The 22,617-nt window shown below is 40.6% G+C and overlaps 1 protein-coding gene across 1 annotated transcript in view; it reads right to left on the bottom strand.

Annotated features, from left to right (window-relative positions):
- PCOLCE2 (procollagen C-endopeptidase enhancer 2) overlaps window positions 1-22,617 on the bottom strand; it is a 65,076-nt gene that overhangs the window by 29,420 nt on the left and 13,039 nt on the right. The gene's annotated exons all lie outside the window — the stretch shown is intronic.

The raw sequence follows: 22,617 nt of genomic DNA, 5'->3' as shown, positions 1-22,617 counted from the left end.
TTAATTTACAGATACTTCAGTTTGGGTCCTAAAAAATCCAGATCAACTATTTATACTGATGATGCTGAGTAATTACCGAATCATCTCTTCTCAGAATCACTGAGTTTTTGTTTTCCACATGGAAACTTTATATACCAGGTGTCCTTGAAACACAATGCACTGATGAAAAAGTTGAGTTTTCACTTTCTTTTTTTTTTTTCTTTTTTTTTTTTTTTAAGATTTTATTTATTTATTTGACAGAGAGAAATTACAAGTACACTGAGAGGCAGGCAGAGAGAGAGAGAGAAGTAAGCAGGCTCCCTGCTGAGCAGAGAGCCCGATGCGGGACTCGATCCCAGGACCCTGAGATCATGACCTGAGCCGAAGGCAGCGGCTTAACCCACTGAGCCACCCAGGCGCCCGAGTTTTCACTTTCTTATACAACTTTCTTCACTATAATTTTCTCCATAGAATTCTTATGATGCTTCCCTCCTTGTTCCCTGAACAGGCAGAAAAAATGGCTACAAAAGCATTCAGCAGGATTCTAACAAAAGCCCCATTTCTTTTTCAGTGCACACTATCTTTTAATTTACTCATCCAAGCATTTGATCATAAAGTCTCACAACCAGATGCATTTTATCTTTTCAACTCAATGAGCTCTCCACTGTATGATGTAAGAATTTCATTTTACAGATGACAAAAAGTCAGTGATTTGAAAGACAAACCCACAACAGCCAACGGTAGTTGGTTTTATTCATCTTAAGTAATTATCTCCTATTCAAGGGTCAATAGATGCTTTAACATAAACATGGCTTCCTATGTTGGTGAGTTCAGTGCCATAGTTGTTTTTATTTTTTTTCCCCTCTGTGATAAGAAGCAGTGTTTCAGTACTATTTGCCTTTGGTGTCAAAGACATACACACCCCATGGCAAAAACCATAGTGCAGGAGTCTCAAAAGGATATTTTGGCTTTGTCATGGCTGTATTCTAATTGCTAGGAGTTTATCTTAATAGTGTATTAGAAGTTCCAAAGCCAAAAATCTATAAAGCTGATAGCAGAAAATGCAATTTAACTTTTAAACATTCTCACTGAGATAGTTCTTGGAGAACTCCTCTGGGTTTTTTGGTTGTATTTATTTTTTTGCATGCAATCTCTAGTTAGCCTATGATCAGAAAATTACAAAAATGTGACACCACATTTGTAATTGTAAATATAAGCTATCAATCACTGAAAATTTTCCAGCCCCCCAAAAAAACCCCAAACCGTTCTGAGCTACATTAATTTAACATTGGTTGTCTCTGCATGAAGAGTGACCGTGTACATGTGTAGATAAACTGTATGGAGGGTAATTCAAAGCTCTGAGACTCTTCCATGTCCAGATTAAGTAAAAAAGGGAAGAGGTGGAAGGATTGACCCCTGGGGGACTCTGATGCCATCGGGTCTTCCAGATACGATCAAACTGAGTTAAGAAGTAGGATGCAATCAGAAGTCTGTGGTGCCCAGAAGCCAGGTGAAAAGAGTGTGTTGAAAGAGGAAGTAGTCTGCTGAGTTAGGAGTGGCTACTAACTAGGAGGATGTACTGGAAGATGACTACAAGATGGCCACTGGGTTTATCAACCAGAGGTCGCTGGTAGCTCTGAAAAAGCTGTTTCGGTGGAGCAGCAGGGATAAAGCCTGGTAAGAGAAGGATCAAGAGAAATGGGTGAGAGGAATAGGGACAAAGTTTTCAAGGAGCTTTGCTGGAAAGATGAACAGAGTAATAGGTGGGTAGCTGGAAAAGGGGGTGGGGGTCAAGGCAGGATAGTTAAAATGGGCTCTATTAAGACTCATTTGCATGCCAATGGGAATAATTCCACAGAAAGGGCAAAACTGATAAAGTAGGAAAGAGAGAGTTGCTGGAGAAATGGCATTGGGTAGGCAAGGGAAAATTTGCTCTAAGGCACAGATGGGGGGGTTCAGTCTTTGAAAGGAGCATGGACTGTTGTGCCTAGAGAGAGGAGGGAAGGCAGCGGCAGGTGGGGTTGCAGGTGATGCTGTGAGAGCAGATGAAATTTTTCTTCTGTGAAATAGGGTACAGCAAAAATGGATGTGAGAGGAGCTTTCAGGAGTCTGGGAGCACAGGAGAGCTGTGTAAATGGATTAAGGAAGTGTAGCAGGAGTGTCAGGAGTGCTGAGAGCTCGTTTGAGGCAAATAAACCAAGAGTGAGGCCTCTTTGCATGGTGGTGGTTTCCCCCCAGCCACACACAGTCTCCGGGTGAAGATGCAGAGCAGGTGGAGGGCTGGACTTAAGCAGCAGAGCGTGGGAGGTTGGTGGAGTGGGTAAGTTTGCCAAGCAAGGACTATGGAGGGAGGGAGAGCCAAGAGAGTTAAAGACATAGGCAGGGGAATGACAATAATGATGGGCCATGGCATCTAAGCTGGGGAAGGATAGAAACCTTGAATCAGTGGGGTGAGGGCAGTAACAACCTAGGTTGTGGTGGAGACAGGACCATGCAATGGAAGTGGGTGGCCAAGGAACAATGGAGGATAAGCTTATGGAGGATGGGAGCTGCAAGACCCAACAGGATCCCCCATGTAGGCACCGAAATTACTATGAATTGTGACAAGGAAGAGTGTTGAAGACACTCTGGCAGCGAGCCAGAGGCCAAAATTTTTAAGAAAGGAGGAAAACTGCCCTGGGGACTTTCTACAAGAAGAGGAGCAAAGAGGAGGGCAGAGTCTTGTTTCACTTGCAAGTTTTCGGTTCTTTGGTGCTAAGAAAGCTCTGCTTGATTCGTTTCTGTGGTCAAGCTGGATACACATTTCCAATGGGATAAAGTAGCATTTGTTCGGCAATAGAAACAAGATTATGTCACTGAAATTTTGAACACCTGCTGATCCCAACAACATTCCCTGGCAAAAACTCTTTTGAAGGAAGGACGCAGAGATTGGTCGGTATCAGTTGTGGGTCTACTGTAACCAGAAACAAACGCCATTTTGCACCGAAGGCCAAGGGCAGTCTGTTGCAGTGAGATGCATACTTCGGGGAACCCTTCCACGACCATACAACAGCTGTTCTTCATTTTAATGTGAGTAATCAAGATTGTCTGGAGCCCTCCCAGGTGAACTTTGCTTAGAGCTCCTAGAGGCTCATTCTAAAGGACTTTGTAAAGCATATTTTTCAAAGGTGACCTCTCCACTTGAAGAATCTACAGTCTGTACTCTTGATTTTCCGTTGTTAAGGATATTAAAAGAACAAATATATATATATATATAATATATATATGATAGAGTAATATAACAAACACCTAGGTACCAGCCATCCAGAACTAATTATTGTTAACATTTTGACAACACATTTTTAATGTCTCCTTTAATAAAATAAATACAAGTTTTCAGATAAAATGAGGTTTATCGTCCCCATCCCAGGACCCATTTCCCCTCCTTTCTCAGAAGGGACCACGGTCATAAATTCAGTGGGTTTCCTTCTGTGCCATTCAAAATACTTTTGTATAAGTATGTCTGTATTCATGCAAAATACATGGTTGTGTTTTGTGTCTGTTTTAAAAATTAATGAAGATGGGATAATGCTCTACATATTCTCCAGCCTGGGCATCCTTGAGTTTTCTGGCTGAGGAAGAAGAGAAGAGGGAGAAATAAAAATAAAAACAAAACCGCACAGGGGATACCTGGATGGCTCAGTTGGTTAAGTGGCCAACTCTTGATTTCAGCTCAGGTCATGATCTCGGAGTCCTGAGACTAAGCCCAGGTTCCACGCTCAGTGTGGAGTCTGCTTAAGACCTCTCTCCCGCTCCCTCTGCCCCTCCCCCTGCTTGTGCCTCTCCCTGTGGCCCTCCCCCCCTCCCCAAAATAAATAAATAAATCTTAAAAAAACAAAACAAAAAAAAACCTCATAGGCCCTTCACAAGCTATTCCTTCTGCCTAGAATACTTGCCCACCTCTGCCCTTCTTTCGCTCGTGTTGAGGGTCTCAGTTTCAAGGTCACGGCTTCTTGGAGGCACTCCCAGACCCCAGCCCCTCCTCCCACAATGGGCTCTGCCCAGTGAGCTACTTGCCCCTTGTCCCTGAGCATGAGGTCACTCAACCCACCTACTCCCTGACTGTCTCTTCTCCCTGAAAGATAGAACTCTAAGAGGCAAGTCTCCCTCCTGCCTTGGTCACTGCTGCATCCCAGCTTCTGGACAGCGTATGCCCCCAATCAGAGGGGTCTCATGAAGACCTGTTAAGTGAATGAATCTGCCAGGTACTCAAAGGAACACCAGCTTCTTTGCACAAACCCTGAACAAGGCACCTACTAGGCAGCCCCACCTCTTGTGTCCTAGTATTTCCTACCCCCGAAAGCAGCAAGAGTTCCAGAAGGCTGCTCTCCTTTCTAGGTCATTCTTTACAAACAAAAGAAGATGCAGATCTTTTGGGAAACCTTATATTTCAAATCTGCTGGGATGCTAATACTTAATGCAGAAACTCCATTAAGATGCTTTTTTTGGTGGCAATGGAGAAAAAGCTGCTGTTTTGTGAGATTATATAGACCAGGGGATTCATTATCTGCCTGTAGAAAAACAATTCTATATTCATGCTTTTCCCTGTCAACAGCTGAGTCCTGTGTGGGCCAAAACCTCGTTCATGCTGCAACAATGACCTCAGCTCACCCCACAGCCCCTGGGATGTCCTTACTGTCACGGGCCAACGTGCCAAGTGCGGGAGCTGCTGCCAGAGAACCAATAGGGGAAGTACATTTTAAGCTGATGGTTTGCATTTTCAGGATCCTGGGAGCAAAATGCAAATAGGAGGGCAGCCTCTTTTGTATGGAATCGATTTCTGTAGAAATGGTAATTCTCCTTCGTGTCTGCAGCTTTTCTTCCCCCAACACACCATTTACAAATCTGAGCAAAAAGATCGGTTTCTGCAGCATGTTTGATTTTTTTTTAAAGCCATTGTTTTAATCTCCTAAAACTGTCCTCTTCCACAAACAGACCTTTGGAACTACATGCTCTAAAATACAAGGCCGCCTTTTATTTACACGAAGTTCAAGAGGTGTGCACCTTGGTGTCATCTCACATACCCCCCGAATGCAATGCAGAAAAATTTCCGTGCAAACTATGCACCAATATTTGGCTCTATTTCGGGGGGGGGGGCGGTGTGGAGGGGATAAACCAGAAGCTTACTCATGTATATTCTTTGTATATTTAAATACTTTGTATATTTAGATATCTTTAGAGGGAATCTTACAAATGTTCAGAAAATAAAACATACATTTTCATTAATGGAAACATGTGATGTTTTGAAAATTCTGGGTGGGGGGATATTGGTAATTTCACCAAAAAAAAACCCTTTACAATCTCATGTCTGGAAGAAGGGAAGACACCCCCACCTCAAGCCCAGCCTGGCTGCACCTGTGGACAATAGGAGACGTTTCTGTTCTTTTTGCTGCATATAAATTCTATGTGAATCAACACTGTAATAGAGCTATCTATCCAAAGGGCAGACTGTCGTGGGCTGTGTGAACAGCAGGGGAGGCTGTTGGTCGGGGAGATACTTTGATATGGACAAATAGGTCACACTCCTTGCTATAAAGTGTCAATTGGGAGGACTGCAAAAGTGAGTAAACTCGGCTTCACTGAGGTACCTCTGTAATTTCAGTGGCCGCTGCAGGCAATTGGGAGGGACAATTGGGAGGGCTTCCCCGTCTCTCTGCCTGCATCTCTGCCTGTCAAATAAATAAACAAAATCTTTAAAAAAAAAAAAAATATATATATATATATATATATATATATATAATGTATTATTAGTTTCAGAGGTAGAGGTAAATGATCCATCAGCATTATATAATATCCAGTGCTCATTACTCCCGTGCCCTCCTTAATGCCCATCACCCAGGTACCCTATTCTCCCACCCACCTTCTCTCCAGCAACCCTCAGTTTCTTTCCTGAGATTAAGAGTCTCTTACAGTTTGTCTCCCTCTCTGATTTCATCTTGTTTTATTTTTTCCTCCCTTCCCCTATGATCCTCTATTTTACTTTTTAAATTCCACATATCAGCGAGATCATATAATTCTTTCTCTGATTGACTTATTTTGCTCAGCATAATACCCTCTAGTTCCATCCACATCATTGCAAATGGTAAGATTTCATTTTTTGATGGCTGAATACTAATTCCATTGTATATATATACCACATCTTCTTTATCCATTCATCTGTTTGATGAGGGAGCAGGAGGCTGGCTGAGAACGGAGCAGGGGCTGGCGCCTTGCACCCCCTCTCCACCCACTCCCCTTGGTAATATGTGTGACATTTCACAGGCACCCCTGACTGCCCTAAAAGAAGAGCAAATGGTTATCTTGCAGAGATCACAGTCCTGCGAGGCAGGAGTCTCTCTTGGTTTACAAATGTCCTTGAGATTTACAACAAAGAAGTTGCCTTATCAATAGCCCAATTTCCAAAGATACATAACTCAGTTCCTCAAGCCCTAACGTCACCCTCCCCTCCATAAAAAACTGAAGGAGGCGGAGGTAGAAAGAAAAGTAAATAAAGTTAAATTTCTTCTAAACCTAAATCTCACTAACAAGGACGTTTGATAGCAGGAATGTAACATTCCACCAGGAGACTCCCAATTGTCTTTATGTTAGTGCCTCATTAGAGGGAAAGTGGCCTTGGCTTGATAGTAACCAGGACTTCAATATCCTGACAGTCTTCTTTACCCCAATAGCCTTTCTGAACAACCCTTTGTCCTCACCTATCCAACTCCTGTGTATATAACCAGCCACTCCTCACAAACCCGGGGCAGCAGCTCTTCCTGCCCACGGGTCCTGTCCCCGTGCTTTAATAAACCACCATTTTGCACCAAAGATGTCTTAAGAATTCTTTCTTTAGTCGTCAGCTCCGAACCTCACCCCACCGAACCTGACTTAGGTTCTGGAACTTCATCATGTTGATGGACATCTGGGCTCTTTCCATAGTTTGACTATTGTGGACATTGCTACTATAAACATTCCGGTGCACGTGCCCCTTCAGATCACTCCATTTGTATCTTTGGGGTAAATATCCAGTAGTGCAATTGCTGGGTCATAGGGTAGCTCTATTTTCAACTTTTTGAGGAACCTCCATACTCTTTTCTGCAGTGGATGCACCAGCTTGCATTCCCACCAACAGTGTAAGAGGGTTCCCCTTTCTCTGCAACCTCACCAACATCTGTCATTTCCTGACTTGTTAATTTTAGCCATTCTGACTGGTGTGAGGTGTGGTTTTGATGTGTATTTCCTGATGCCAAGTGATGTTGAACACTTTTTCATGTGTCTGTTGGTCATTTGGATATCTTCTTTGGAGAAATGTCTGTTCATATCTTCTATTTTTTTATTGGATTATTTGTTCTTTGGGTGTTGAGTTTGATAAGTTCTTTATCGATTTTGGATACTAGCCCTTTATCTGATGTAATTTGCAAATAACTTCTCCCATTCTGTCAGTTATCTTTTGGTTTGATATTATCAACTGTTTCCTTTGCTGTGCAAAAGCTATTTATCTTTATCCTAATAGTTCATTTTTGTCTTTGGACATATCTAGCAAGAAGTTGATGCCTGTGAGGGCGCCTGTGTGGCTCAGTCGTCAAGCGTCTGTCTTCGGCTCAGGCCACGATCCCAGGGGATCGAGTCAAGCAGTGGGCTCCCTGCTCAGCAGGAAGCCTGATTCTCCCTCTCTCACTCCCCCTGCTAGTGTTCCCTCTCCTGCTGTGTCTCTCTCTGTTAAATACGAAAAATAAAATCTTAAAAAAAAAAAGTTGCTGCCCATGTTCTCCTCTGGGATTTTGAGGTATCTTTCATCCATTTTGAGTCTGTTTTTGTGTATGGTGTAAGGAAAGGGTCCAGTTTAGTTCTTCTGTATGTGGCTGTCCAATTTTCCCAATACCATTCGTTGAAGAGACTTTTTTCCATTCCATTTTCTTTCCTGCTTTGTCAAAGATTAATTGACCATAGAGTTGAGGGACCATTTCTGGGTTCTCTATTCTGGTCCATTGATCTATGTGTCTGTTTTTGTGCCAGTACCATACTACCTTGATGATTACAGCTTTGAAATAGAGTTTGAAGTCTGGGATTGTGATGCCACCAGCTTTGGTTTTCTTTTCCAATATTCTTTTGGCTATTCGGTATCTTTTATGGTTCCATACAAATTTTAGGATTATTTGTTCCAGTTTTCTGAAAAAGTTGATGGTATTCTGATGGGGATTGCACTAAATGTACAGACTGCTCTAGGTAGCATAGACGGCTTAACAATATTTGTTGTTCCAATCCATGAGCATGGAATATTTTTCTATTATTTTTGTGACATCCTCAATTTCTTTCATGAGTGTTCTATATATAGAACTACAGTTCTATAGTTTTCTATATGGTTTTTCTATTATTTTTGTGACTTCCCCAATTTCTTTCATGAGTGTTCTATTTATATAACTATAGTTCTATAGTTTTCTGAGTACAGAGCCTCTTTGGTTAGGTTTATTCCTAGGTATCTTATGGTCTGGGTGCAGTTGGAAACGGGATCAACCCCTTCATTTCCTTCTGCCTCACTGTTGTTGTACAGAAATGCAACTGATTCCTGGGCATTGATTTTCTATCCTACAATGTTGCTGAATTCCTGTAGGAGTCCTAGCAATCTGGGGGTGGTCTTTTGGGTTTTCCACATAGAGGATCAGGTCATCTGCAAAGAGTGAGAGATTGACTTCTTTGCTGTTTCAGATGCCTTTTACCTCTTTTAGTTGTCTGGTTGCTGAGGCTAGGACTTCTAGTACTATGTTGAACAACAGTGGTGAGAGTGGACATCCTTCTTGCATTCTTAACCTTAGGGGAAAAGCTCTCGGTTTTTCTTCATTGAGAATGATATTGGTTGTGGGCTTTTTGTATATGGCTTTTATGATATTGATATTTGTTCCCTCTATTCCTACATCTTGAAAAGTTTTGATCAAGAAAGGATGCTGTACTTTGTCAAATGCTTTTTCTGCATCTATTGAGAGGATCGTATGGTTCTTGTCCCTTCTTTTAATGTAGTGTATCACATTGATTGATTTGTGGATGTTGAACCAACCTTGCAGCCTAGGAAAAAATCCCGTTTGGACATGGTGAATAATCCTTTTAATGTGCTGTTGGATCCTATTGGCTAGTATCCTGGTGAGAATTTTTGCATCCATGTTCATCAGGGATATTCATCTGTAATTCACCTTTTTGATGAGGTCTTTGTCTGGTTCTGGGATCAAGGTGTTGCTGGCCTCATAAAATGTGTTTTGAAGTTTTCCTTCCATTTCGACTTTCTGAAACAGCTTCAGAAGAATAGGTATTAATTCTCTCTCTTTTTTAAAGATTTTATTTATTTGAGAGAAAGAGAGAGAGAACGTGCACGAGTGGGGGAAAGGGGCAGAGGGAAAAGCAGACTCCCCACTGAGTAGGGAGCCCGATGCAGGGCTAGATCCCAGCACCCTGAGAACCTGACCTGAGCTGAAGGCAGATGTTTAACTGACTGAGCCACCCAGGTGCCCTGGTATTAATTCTTCTTTAAATATTTGATAAAATTCCCCTAGGAAGCCATCTGGCCTTGGACTCTTGTTTGTTGGGAAATTTTTGATTACTGCTTCAATTTCCTTGCTAGTTATGGGTCTGTTCAGGTTTTCTATTTCTTCCTGTTTCAGTTTTGGTAGTTAATATGTCTCCAGGAGAGCACCCATTTCTTCCAGATTACCCAATTTTTTGGTATATAATTGCTCATAACATGTCCTTATAATTCTTTGTATTTCTTTGGTGTTGGTTGTGATCTCTTCTCTTTCATTCATGGTTTTATTTGGGTCTTTTCTCTTTTCTTTTTGATAGTTCTGCCCAGGGGCTTATTAATCTTAATTCTTTCAAAGAATCAGCTCCTAGTTTCCTTGCTCTGATGAGAAGAATCACAGTAAGGTAATCAACACATTTAAAGCAAAATAGATGCAAATGTGAGCAGCCAATGTTCTCCTGAATGAGTAAGAGACAAAGGTTTACACAGTAGCATTAGGTTGCTACAAGCTGGAACTAAAATTGTTTTTAAACCCTTTTTTTTAAATCAAGAAATTCTTGTCTATAGTTTATAATCTAAAATAGTACTACAAGATTTTAATGAAAAATGAATCCTCACCCCTCTTCCCGTTCCTGATTCCCACTCCTCAGAAGCAATCAATTTTATCTCTTTCAGCTATTTTATCTGGCATCTACCTCTTTGCTTAATAACATGCTTGTGCTGCTATTTCTTAATTTATCCATTTTAAACATCTCTTTGCTTCCTCTTATTGCCCAAATCCTTCATCAAAATTCTGATTAAATCAAAAGTCAGGATTTCCATTACTACATAAATATTATTCACTGCTGAACTGAGTTGTTACACTTCTTATACAATTTTTTGCTTTTCCTAAGGCTAATCATTTCCTTGTTCTTTAAGTTTTCTTCGTTTTCTATCTACCTATCACAAAAACCCCTCTAAATAATGGCCAGGCACTGGTATCCTGTCAGTTCCATTTACTTCCTGGAAACATCCAACCTAGAGCTCTCCATCCTCCTGCTATTTCTCTGTCCAGTCTTGATTAGCTGCTCTCAATGTATGCTACACAGCGAAGAGGCTGGGACTTGGCTTTATTCAACTCAGGAAGTCCCCATATGTCTTTTTTCTTGCTTGTTTTATTCCCTTATTTTGCTGGAGCTCGTTCTCTTGCAATTTTCTTACAAAGGGTGAATAGGGAGAAGATCTGACATTTCTAAAAACACCTTTAATCTGTAGTCACATTGGTCTACCAGTTTGGTAGGGTATAGAATTGTAGCTTTAAAGTAATTTTCATCAGAATTTTTAGGGCATCATTCCACTGTCTTCTCGCTTCCAATAAGCGAGTTGTTGTTCTTTCCTCTCTCTCTCTCTGTGATTTTCCCCTCCTCTAAAAGCTTGTAGGATTTTCTCATCTAAATTGAACAAAAATGGGGCGCCTGGGTGGCTCAGTGGGTTAAGCCGCTGCCTTCGGCTCAGGTCATGATCTCAGGGTCCTGGGATCGAGTCCCACGTTGGGCTCTCTGCTCAGCAGGGAGCCTGCTTCCCTCTCTCTCTCTCTGCCTGCCTCTCCATCTACTTGTGATTTCTCTCTGTCAAATAAATAAATAAAATCTTTAAAAAAAAATAAATAAACTGAACAAAAATGTGCCTTGGTGTTTGTCTTTTTCCTTTCATTGTGCTGATTATTACTTTTTTGATTATTCCCTCCCCTTCATAGTCTCTGTTCTCTTTCCCTAGAACTCTCAAAGAACTCTCACTAGTCAGATCAAGGCTTCCTGAATAGATCCTCAAATCTTCTTAAGATTTTATTTATTTATTTGAGAGAGATCTTGAGAGAGAGAAAGAGCACATGTGTACACACACACAAGCAGAGAGAGGGGCATTGGGGAATAAGAGGAACAAGCAGACTTCAGAGCCCAATGTGGAGCTGATCTCTAGACCCTGAGATCATGACCTGAGCTGAAATCAAAAGTCAGACACTTAACCAACTGAGCCACCCAGGCACCCCTCCCTTCTAATTTTCTTATCTTTCCTCTCTAATAGTTCATCTCTTCTGAATGTTCCACTTTCTGAGGTGTCTTCTTCAAGTTTATCTTCCAGTACCTTTTTTTTTTTTTTAAGGATTTTATTTATTTATTTGAGAGCGAGAGCTCACAAGTACGCAGAGAGAGAGAGGGAAGCAGGCTCCCTGCTGAGCAGAGAGCCCGATGCAGAACTCGATCAAAGGCAGCGGCTTAACCCACTGAGATCAAAGGCAGTGGCTTAACCCACTGAGCCACCCAGGCGCCCCATCTTCCAGTACTTTTATCAATATTTTTATTTCCATTATCAAGTTATTAATTTCTGATCACATTTTTTAATTTTGTTTCTTTCTTTTTTTCTCCTTCAAATTTTAATTTAATTCTAGTTATTTAACATACAGTACAATATTGGTTTCAGGAATAGAATTGGTTTCAGGAATAGTTATTTAACATACAGTACAATATTGGTTTCAGGAATAGAATTCAATGATTCATCACTTACATACAACATCCAGTGCTCTTCCTAACAAGTGCTCTCTTTAATACCCATCACCCATCTAGCCCATTCCCCACCCACCTCTCTCCATCACCCTCACTCTGTTCTCCATAGTTAAAGAGTCTCTCATGATTTGTTTCTCCCCTCTCTCTTTTCCTCCCCTCCAAAGGCTCATTTGTTTTGTTTCTTAAATTCCACGTGAGTGAAATCATGGTATTTTTCTTTCTCTGACTGACTTACTTCACTTAGAATAATACACTCTAGCTCCATCCACATGATTGCAAATGGCAGGATTCCATTTTTTGGTTTGTTTGTTTAAGATTTCATTTATTTATTTGTCAGAGAGAGAGCAAAGTAGAGTTGCATGCAGAGGTAGAGAGAGAAGCAGGCTCCCAGCTGGACAAGGAGCCTGATGCAGGACTCGATCCCAGGACCCTGGGATCATGACCTGAGCTGAAGCCTCAGATGACCTGAGCGGCTTACCTGACTGAGCTACCTGGGCGTCCCAGGATTCCATTTTTTTTTTTTTTAAGGCTGAATAATAGTCCATGATACACACACGCACACACACACCACATCTTCCTTATCCATTCATCAGTCAATGGACAATTGGGCTCTCTCCCGAGTTTGGCTATTGTTGATAATGTATTTGTTTGTTTGTTTTTTAGCATTTTATTTTATTTTACATGCATTATACCTCTTCTGATCTAAAGATAATAATAATCATCTTGAAATTTTCTTCAGCCCTCTGTATTGTCTCTGTTTCCTTGGAGTGTTTTGTTGTTGTTGCTGTTTTCCCGTTTGGGGCTCCACCTCTTCATGTAAGATGCTTTCCTCAAATGTCCAGTAACCCTTGACTATCCATATTCAAAGCTGAGGGGAGGCTGACTGGATGCTCTATGGGAGGATGTGCCACCATCATGTGACTGGGGACAGGCCGGTGTTTTCACAGGGCCTCTCAATAGTCATTATTTGGAGGTCCTAACTCTAGGGATGTTTTCTTTAAAATCCTTCAATGCTTTGCCCGACGGTTAAACCTTTGCTGCAGTTTTCTTGGCAGGAGCAGGAAGAGAGGAGGTTGGGAGGGCCTCAGGGTTCAGGATGTAGACTTAATTTCATTACCTATTTTCAGTGCCACACCTCGGCCCAGCCCCATCCGCTGGAGTTGAAGTTCTCAAGTCCGGAGCCCCTCTGGTTCCCAGAAAACAAGCCTTACCACGATGGGAAGGGAGACAGGCCCCTTGCTGCTCTTAGTGGAGGAGGGAACCTGGAAGGCTAATTGTTCTTAAAAGGTTTTTAATTGTAACTCCAATCCACCTGCTCTGCTGCCTCCCAGGAAATCTAGTGCCTCTAATTCCTGAGCCTTTCAGGGATTCTGGGGCATGCCCCTCCCCTCTAGCAGACAACACTGCTTTTCATTCTCTCTTTTGCTAACTCAGTTACCACTGACCATTTGCTTTCTTCTGAAATTTTGTTGATATCTCTCATCTACTGTTAATTCCATTCCAGTTCCCTTTGTCTTTGTGAGTTTAAACTTATTTCCTCACTGAAATTTTTGTGGGATTTTGAGAAAGGGTAGAAATAAACACACATGTTTAATTCACCATGCTTAACCAGAAGTCACTAATGTGATTTTTATTAAGAAGTAATAAGAACATTAACACGAAGCACCTGGGTGGCTCAGTCAGTTAGGTGACTGTCTTTGGCTCAGGGTTATGATCCCAGGGTCCTGGGATAGAACCCTGTGTCCGCCTCCCTGCTCAGCGGGGAGTCTGCCTCTCCCTCTGCCTGTGCTTTTTCTCGCTCGCTCTCCTGCTCTGTGTCAAATAAATTAATAAAAAAAAAGAGATAACACTATATTCTGAGGTTATTTATAACAGTTTATACGGTATAACATTATAAAATTATATGTAAGAGCATATTTAAAAATAAAAGCCAGATTCTATTAAGCACCTGTAAATAACACCAATGATGCCAGATGCCAGAGGATTCAAAAGAACTGCAAGACAGGGTGCTCACTTTGGCAGCACATATACAAAAATTGGAAAGAACTGCAAGACAGGTATATTACCATTTTTAATGACTTTATGCTACTCTAATGTATACCTATACCATATTTTATAGAAACAATCACATCTTTTTTCTACATTTAGTATGTTTCTAATTTTTCATTAATATAAACAATGCTGCTATGAACATAATTATATAAACCACCCTCTGTTAAAGGGAATATTTCTATAGAATAAATTACTAGAAATGGGATTTGCTAAGTCAAGGAATATAGGCATTTTAGATTATAATAGCATACTCCCAAGAAAAGCTAAATTAATTCACATTATCACTTTTCACACCCTCAACTACACGGGTGCTGCCAATAGTGATTAATCAGGTCGGTAAAAAAATGGGACATCATGGTTGTTTTAATGTCACACTAGGCATTAGCAAGGGGATGCTGGCTTCCTTTAAGCGGTGGAGTTGGAACAAGGGGCAGCCGGTAAGAGAAGCCTCTTCGACACGGACCTCAAGGTTTCAAGTCCCATAGGCACCGCCCACACTAGAAAGGCAGTGAGGAGAGAGAGGTTTCATGTTGTTTTGTTTTAGAGAAAGATACTGTGGAAGGACAAAGGGTGTAATAATTTTGGTCTTGAATAGGTCAAGTTTAAGATATTAGAGGTATACAATTCTGTATTAAAAGTCAGTTAGAATGATGGCTTGAGGAAGGAGGATTTTAAAAGGTGTAGTTCTGTCAGCAAAGAGGACATGGAAAAACTTTTACAAGAGAAAACAGTCTGAGGCCACAGAAGACTCTTCCCGTAGCCAGACGTCTCACAAACGTGTAGCCACAAGGAGAGGGTAAGAGAGAAAGAGGGTGTGTGAAGGGAAGGACTCAGAGATGCCAGAAGCCACAACCCATAGGGCATGGCTGCCAGTGGTGGTTAGGAGCACAAATAAAGGAGGCACCTTCATTATTTCCAACCATCCAGTCCCAAACCTACCAAAAACCTAAAGAACTTTGTTTACAAACTCTCTTCCACTCAGACCACCCCAAGAGAAGAATTTTTTTTTAAAATGTCAATGAGATGAAAAACAAAAGAAAAGTGGATATAAACTAACATGCTATTTAAGAAAAACCTTTAGATTCCCAGAGGAGAGTTTAGTCAGCAAGAGAAAAGACAGTGAGTCATTTTGCTCCAATGGTGTGACATTTAAATTAAATGTTCTGTGACAACAACACATTTAGGACAAATCATAAAAAAGAAGACATTAGTGGATACGAAAGAGTAAATCGGAGAGGCTCCGAATGAACTCACTTGTCTAGAATGCATGTAACTGGCACAGATGGCTTGAAAAGTTTTGGCGAGGTAGAGGTAATTATGTTCAAACATGCCTGGCACTTCCTCCGTGGTCCTTACAGGTCCTATCTGTCCTTGTTCCTTCAGTTGCAGATTTTGGAATTGCTCATAAAATAAGAAAACCCCAGTTTCACCAAGCCCCCTCTCCTCAGCAGCCTGAATTGATGGCTGATGTTGAAGAGGGGGCATTATTTGGTGGTTTTTCAATTCAAGGGGCTGATTCTTAAAACTGAGAGTCCTATAATGCCCCAGACACAGCCATTCTGCCATCATCATCCCCCACTTGGTCACATGTCTCAGGTGAGTCTTGGTGTTTCCTTAGTATCCCAGACCCCATTCAGAACAGAATTTTTCAAACCTAAAACACTTAAACAAACAAACAAAAAACACCTTTCAAGATGCCTGAGTGGCTCAGTTGGTTAAGTATTATGTAACTCTTAATTACAGCTCAGGTCATGATCTCAGGGTTATGGGACCAAGTCCTGCATAGGGCTCTGTGCTCAGCGTGGAGTCTGCTGGAGATTCTCTCTCTCCCTCTGGCCCTCCCTCTAATCCTGCTTGGGAAAAAACAAAAACAAAAACAAAAATCCTTCATCATGGTAACATTTACAGACCATACAACACACTAGTTGAAGCATACATTTCAATGATTTTTAGTAAATTTTTAGAGTTTGGCCAAGCATCATCACAATCCAACTTTCAAACAATTCCATTCCTGCAAAAAGATCCCTCATGTCTGTTCACAGTCAGTCTTCATTCCCACCCCCAGCCTCAGACAACCACTAATCTACTTTCTTTTTCTGGACATTTCTATAAATGGTATCATATCACTTGGGCTCTTTTGCATCTGGCTTCTTTCATTTAGCATAGGGTTTCCAAGTTCATACATACTGTAGTGCTAACTAATGCTTCATTCCTTTTTATGGGTAATTAATATTTCCTTGTATGGATATACCACTACTATTTATCCATTTATCAGTTGATGGGTATTTGAGAAGTATCCACGTTTTGGTTATTATTAATGATGCTTTTATGAACACCATTGTGCAAACTTTTATGTGGTGCATGTTTTCATTCTTCTTGCACCTAAGAATACAATTGCTGGGTCCTACGGTAAATGTTTAACTTTAAAAGAGTCTGTTTTCCTAAGTGGCTACAATAGTTTACACTCCTACCATTAGCGTACAAGAGTTACAATTTCTCCACATCCTCAACCACTCTTACTATCATCTGTTGTTGTTGTTGTTTTATGGTCATCCCTAAAACCATCCAGCCAGCCAGCGGAGGTGAAGCGATATCTCATTGTGCTTTGGGATGCATTTCCCTAATGACTATCTCTTCCTTTGCTTATTGGCCACTCATATATCTTCTTTGATAAAATGTCTCTTCAAATCTTTTGCTGTTTTTTAAATCGTCAATCCTAAAATGCTTTGAAAAGCATCAAAACTTGTCTCAAAATAAAGATAAGCATCTAAGTCACACTGTAAAATCTGGCTTCATACACCCATTTTAAGGCCAAAGGAAGAGGTGAGGCCTCCCTAACAAGCCTGTTTGATGAAGTTACTCTACACAGAATAACTGCGAGCTGACAACTCTCCGAGAAACCACTGGTTAGGAACATGGGCTTCTCACTTTTTAATTTCTCCACAAGCAACCGTTCTACAAAGTATAAAAAGAAATAACTCCCTGCTAAGGATGGGAAGCCTCTCACTGCTTTGCAGAGGACAGTATGAAAGAGCAACAATTCAAAGACATAGGAAAGTTTTAGAAATAACTACAAATACAAACACTGTAATCAGCATGCTAACTCATGATATAGAGTTGAACTCTATATGTTGGGGATGCCAACTGAAAATCTGCATACAACTTCTATCTCCCTGAAACTTAACTACTAATGGCCCTACTACTGAATGGAAGCCTTACCAAAAACAGAATCAGTTGATCGACAACATATTTTGCCTATGGATTATTCACCATACTCTTACAATAAAGCTAGAGAAAAGAAAGTGCTAAGAAAATCGTAAGGAAGAGAAAATACATTTCCAGTACAGTACTATATTTATAAAAAAAAAATCCACCTATAAATGGACCCATGCAATTCAAACCGGCATTGTTCAAGGGTCAACAATGATATCAGTAAAATCAAACTGAAGTGTGGACAGCTTAGAATAATCTGTGTGACTGGGAAGAATAAAAATGTAGATATGTTAAGATTGTTTAATCTAAAGCTCATTTTTCTCTTCTAAAAGTGTGGTTCACTTAATTTGTTGTTTGTTATCACCATAATACGATGTTCAAAAGACTTCTGCGAGCAATGGCAAACCAGTCAAGAAAGGCAAATAGATCAATGGTGTGGAGTAGACAGTCCAGAAATACAGCCACACTTACACGGTCAATTTTTGGCAAAATTCAACAAAGGATGTTGCAAAACCTGGAAATCCACACAGAAAAAATATGAACCTTGACTCCCACCTCAAACCATTAAACAAATTCATTTGAGAAGGATCACAGACGTGAATTTAAATGTTAAACCTATGAGACTTCTAGAAGAAAACATAGAATACTTTATAATCCTGGACAGCAAGAAAACACTAACTACAGAGTAACATTAGATCAACTGGACTTCAAAAATGTCCTAATTTTTGCTCATTGAAGGATACTGTCAACAAAATGAATAGATAACCACAGATGGGAGGAAAATACTTGCAACACATATATCTGACAAGGAGCTTATATTTGGAATAAAGAACTCCTACAGTTTAATGATATAAGACAAATAACCCAATAAAAAACATGGGTGAAAGACATGAGCAGACACTTCAAAAAGACAGACCAATATGCACACAGAAAGCATTCAATCTCAGTACCCACTAGGGAAATGCAAACTAGAATTACAATAATCACAATAAGACATTAACTACACACCCGCTAGAAGAGCTAAAATCAGAAAGGATGACCAACACCAAATGCCAGAATATAGAGCAAATACAACTTTCTACCATTGCTGGTGGGAGGGTAAAATAAGGCCATCACTTTGTAAATTGATCTGGCAGGTTCTTATAAAGTTAAACATATACATATCCCATGACTCAGCAATTCCACTCCCAGGTATGCATCCAGGAGAAAAGAAAACATACATTCATAATTAGCCTTGCACAAGACGGTACACAGAAGCTTTATTCGTAGTAGCCCGAATTTGAAAAAAGCACAAATGTCCATCAAAAGGAGAATGGATAAACAAATCGTGGTGTGTTTATACAATAGAATGGTAATTAGCAATAAAAGGAATAACTACTAACTCAACAATATAGACAAATCCAAAAACATTATACTGAATAAACTATGAAGGAAAAAAAGAGTACATTCCGTATCATTCCATTTTTATGAAGTTCTAGAATAGGAAAAACTAATCTATGCTACTTGCCTCTTGGAGGGATGGGGAATTGGCTGGAAAGGAGTAAGAGGGAGGGTTCTGAGTGCTGAAAATGTTTCTTTTGATACAGGTGTGATTTAGACAGATGTTTGATTTTGTCAAATACACTGAATTGCAAATTTAAGATTTGCACACTCTATGTAAAATATACCCCAAAAAAACCCAAACTAAAACGAGCAGAAATAGAGTGCTGTGCAGGTGGCATAAACATGTATCTATCAGTTTACTACATTTAGGATAGTGCTTGTCACTTACTTAATGCTCAGTAAATGCTGATTAAAATTATAAGTATTATCTATCACAACAAAGCTACCAGCTAAGTGTCATCCACATCACCGTGCAAACTTGAAACCTGCTATTTGGGACAAGTCTGAAGTTGATACGAATTACTATGAAACCCAGTCATCTTCCATCACCCTGTGACCTATCATAAAAATCTTACAAGTTTTTACATGCCACATCCAATTTATCCTGTCTTGTTAATATCAACTATAATCTTAATTAGAAATAACAGCCACTCCATATATAAATAAATGTAGAAAATATCAGTGGGTAATTTGACAGTTTCCCAAAGGAGCTAAAGCTGGACTGTCATGGAGGGTTGTGACTTGTGGTTCTTGGTCTCTGCTCAGAAAAATACTTGAGGCGGGTGAGAAAACTGAAGCAGAATGTTGATGAGAACCTCAACTGCGACTGGTATGAAAACCTGTCATTGGTCAAACTCAGAAGTGCAATGGCTGAAAGCTCTTGACCAATCAATCTAAGTTCCTTGAAAGTGGGGCAAGGACCATAAGAGAACAATGACACTCTCTTGTTTTTCCCAGAAAGGCGATCCAATTTTTTCCCATATAATGAAATATTTATCAACTACCTAATTATGTGTCAGGTCCTGTGCTGGGGTCTAAGGAGAGGAAAAAGATAACTGTGGCTTCTGCTCTTAAGGAAAGCATTATTCAAGAGAGTGTTTCTCCAACTTTTGCTCTCCATGTTACTATTTAATGGATATTGGGAATATATACAGTTAGCCAATTTTAGGTCTGATTCTAAAAGCCTAAAATCAAGGGGTTCCTGGGTGGCTCAGGGGTGCCTGCCTTTGGCTCAGGTCATGATCACAGGGTTCTGGGATCGAGCCCCACATCGGGCTCCCTGCTCAGTGGGGAGTCTGCTTCTCCCTCTGCCTCTGCCCCTCCCCCACTTGTGTTCTCATTCTCTCTCTCTCCCTTTCTCTCTCTCTTAAATAAAGTCTTTTCCTAAAAAAGTCTAAAATTAAACTTATGGAAAGTAGTATAATGATGTACTATATGCTGGCTAATTGAATTTAAATTAAATTTTTTTTAAAAAGGTCTAAAATTAATTTACACTTAATAGTATTTTCACATAAACAAGAGAGATGATTGTAAAGTATGCCAATACATTTGGTACTAGTCTGAAAGGCCATCAGTTTGATTTTTTATTCTTATCACTACAAGTTAGAAAAGCCTAACTGAGAAGAATAACAGGATGTCAAGAATGGCAGCAAGTATCTTCTGGCTTTGTCAGATAGTTCCGGGTACTCAAATCAGATTAGGACCCAGAATAATGAGGTGATTTCTCATTATAAACTACAGCATTCTGTAAAATGTCAGGCTGATGGACAGATCACAATCAAGACCTAGAAAGCTGACTGTTTCAATCTGGGCAATAGCAGTGAATGGATTCCCGATTCTGTGTTTGATAACATTTAGCTCTAGAAAGTATTTTTCATGTTCTGCTCCAGCATTTAGGTGTGCTTGAAAATACGCCCCATATTAAGTTACTGATTTATTTTCCTGAAAAGTGAAGAAAAACATCCAGTGTTGGGAGCATGCCAGACTCTCAAGCGACCAAACCGTTTGTAAAACGGTTCAATCTCAAAAGATTCCAATACCTTATTTTCAATATAAAATAGTGATATTTTGCCTCTGAATAATAGGTGTAGGCTATCAAGAAGCAGGATTTATTACCCTAATACACCAGAGAAGGCCTTTACTGGCATTATCACTGTTTACTATGTACCATTTTTCATTTCAAAAAGCACCTTTATCTTTAGCTGCCACCACACCTAAACATAGCCATGTCTGCAACCAGTTTCATGAACCTCACACTTTAAAGACAGGGGCTCACCCACTGCCAGCGGATCACATTTCTACCTTTTGTTACTTCCTAAAGCACTGTTTCAAGAATAGGGAGTAAACCGTTAGCTGCCACCTGGTCTCTCTGCAGGAGACGCAGTATTCGGAATGGCATTTTGCTGTGAGATCTGATGTACACCTCCGCTTAACGCTGTCAAAACAACATGTGACCTCCCCCACCAAAGCAGCTGTATCCTGGCCTCCCCGTCATGGCTGATGGATTGCACTTCCATCCTTCTGGTTTACTCCAGCCAGTAACTGTGAAGCCATCCTTGGTTCCTGCCCCCCCGCCCCCATCCCACACTTCTTGGCTCTCTTTTAAAGTATATCCAGAAAATAACTAGCCCTTACTACCTCCATGGCTCCCATGCTGGTTCAAGCCACTGTCCTCCCTCACCTAAATTATAGGAGTTGAGTCCTAACTAGCCTCCTATTATCTATCACTCCTGCACCCCAATCTCTGCTCTCAACACAGTATCCAGGGCGACCCTTGTCACTCCCCTGCTCCAAACCTGCAGTGCCTCTGTGATGGCTGGTTTCACATGTCCACTTGGTTGACATGGTTATTCGAACACTAATCCAGGTACTGCCATGAAGGTATTTCATAAATGTGTTAACATCTACAGTCAGCTCACTTTATGGAGACTATAATACAATATGGGTGGGCCTCATCTAATCGGCTGAACGGCCTTAAGAGCAAAACTGAGGTATCGCCAAGGAAAAAGAAATTCTGCCTCAAGACTGCAGCATCAGCTCCTGCCTGACAGATTCCCTACAAATTTCAGACTGGAGAACCATCACAACTACATAAGCCTATTCCTTGAAACAAATCTTTTTAAGTATGTATGTATATATACATGTGTATTTCTATGTATTTGTGCATATGTTATTTAGAAGGACACATGTCGATGCTTGTATGTGCACATGCCTTCATGTATATGCATATATATTTCCTACCAGTCCTGTTTCTCTGGAGAACCCTGACATAGGCTTCCTGTGTCAGATAGCTTCTATTTGCCCCTCCAGATCCGTTCTCCTTCCATTTCCCCTTTACTCTCCTTCCTGAGTGGTTGACCTGAATGAATGGATCAACAGTTGTCCTCCAGTTGCGTGTGGGAAGCTCAAAAGGAATGAAAATAAGAAAGGGAGTTTGGTCAGGACATTTATTTCCCGGGTTCTTTCCCTATGAAGTCACCTTAATACCACACATTCAATAACTAAATCCCCAAAGTTATCCCATGAGGTAGGGAATATCATTAGTCACATTTTAGATATGAGGAAAATGGGGCACAGAGAGGTTAACTAACAAACTCAAGGCCATGCAGCTAGTAAATAACTGTTTTGGTAACCTATTGCTGCATAAAAAATATACCCCAAAACTCAGTGGCTTAAAACAATGTACCCTTCTTTTTTTAAGATTTTATTTTTTCATTTGAGAGAGAGAGAGATCATGAGAAGGGGAGAGGGTTAGAAGGAGAAGTAGTCTCTGGGCTGAGCAGAGAGCCCCCCATAGGACTTGACCCTGGGATCATGACCTGAACTAGAGGTAGATGCTTAACTGAGCCACCCAGGAGCACTGTACAATTATTTCTTACAGTTCTATGAGTTCACTGCCCTCAGCTGGGTGGTTTCTGGCTTGAA

This window comes from Mustela erminea, chromosome 1 (assembly GCF_009829155.1).
Source record: "Mustela erminea isolate mMusErm1 chromosome 1, mMusErm1.Pri, whole genome shotgun sequence".
Lineage (NCBI taxonomy): Eukaryota > Metazoa > Chordata > Mammalia > Carnivora > Mustelidae > Mustela > Mustela erminea.
The sequence above is the reverse complement of the archived record's forward strand: the minus strand, read 5'-3'. Positions and strand labels throughout refer to the sequence as shown.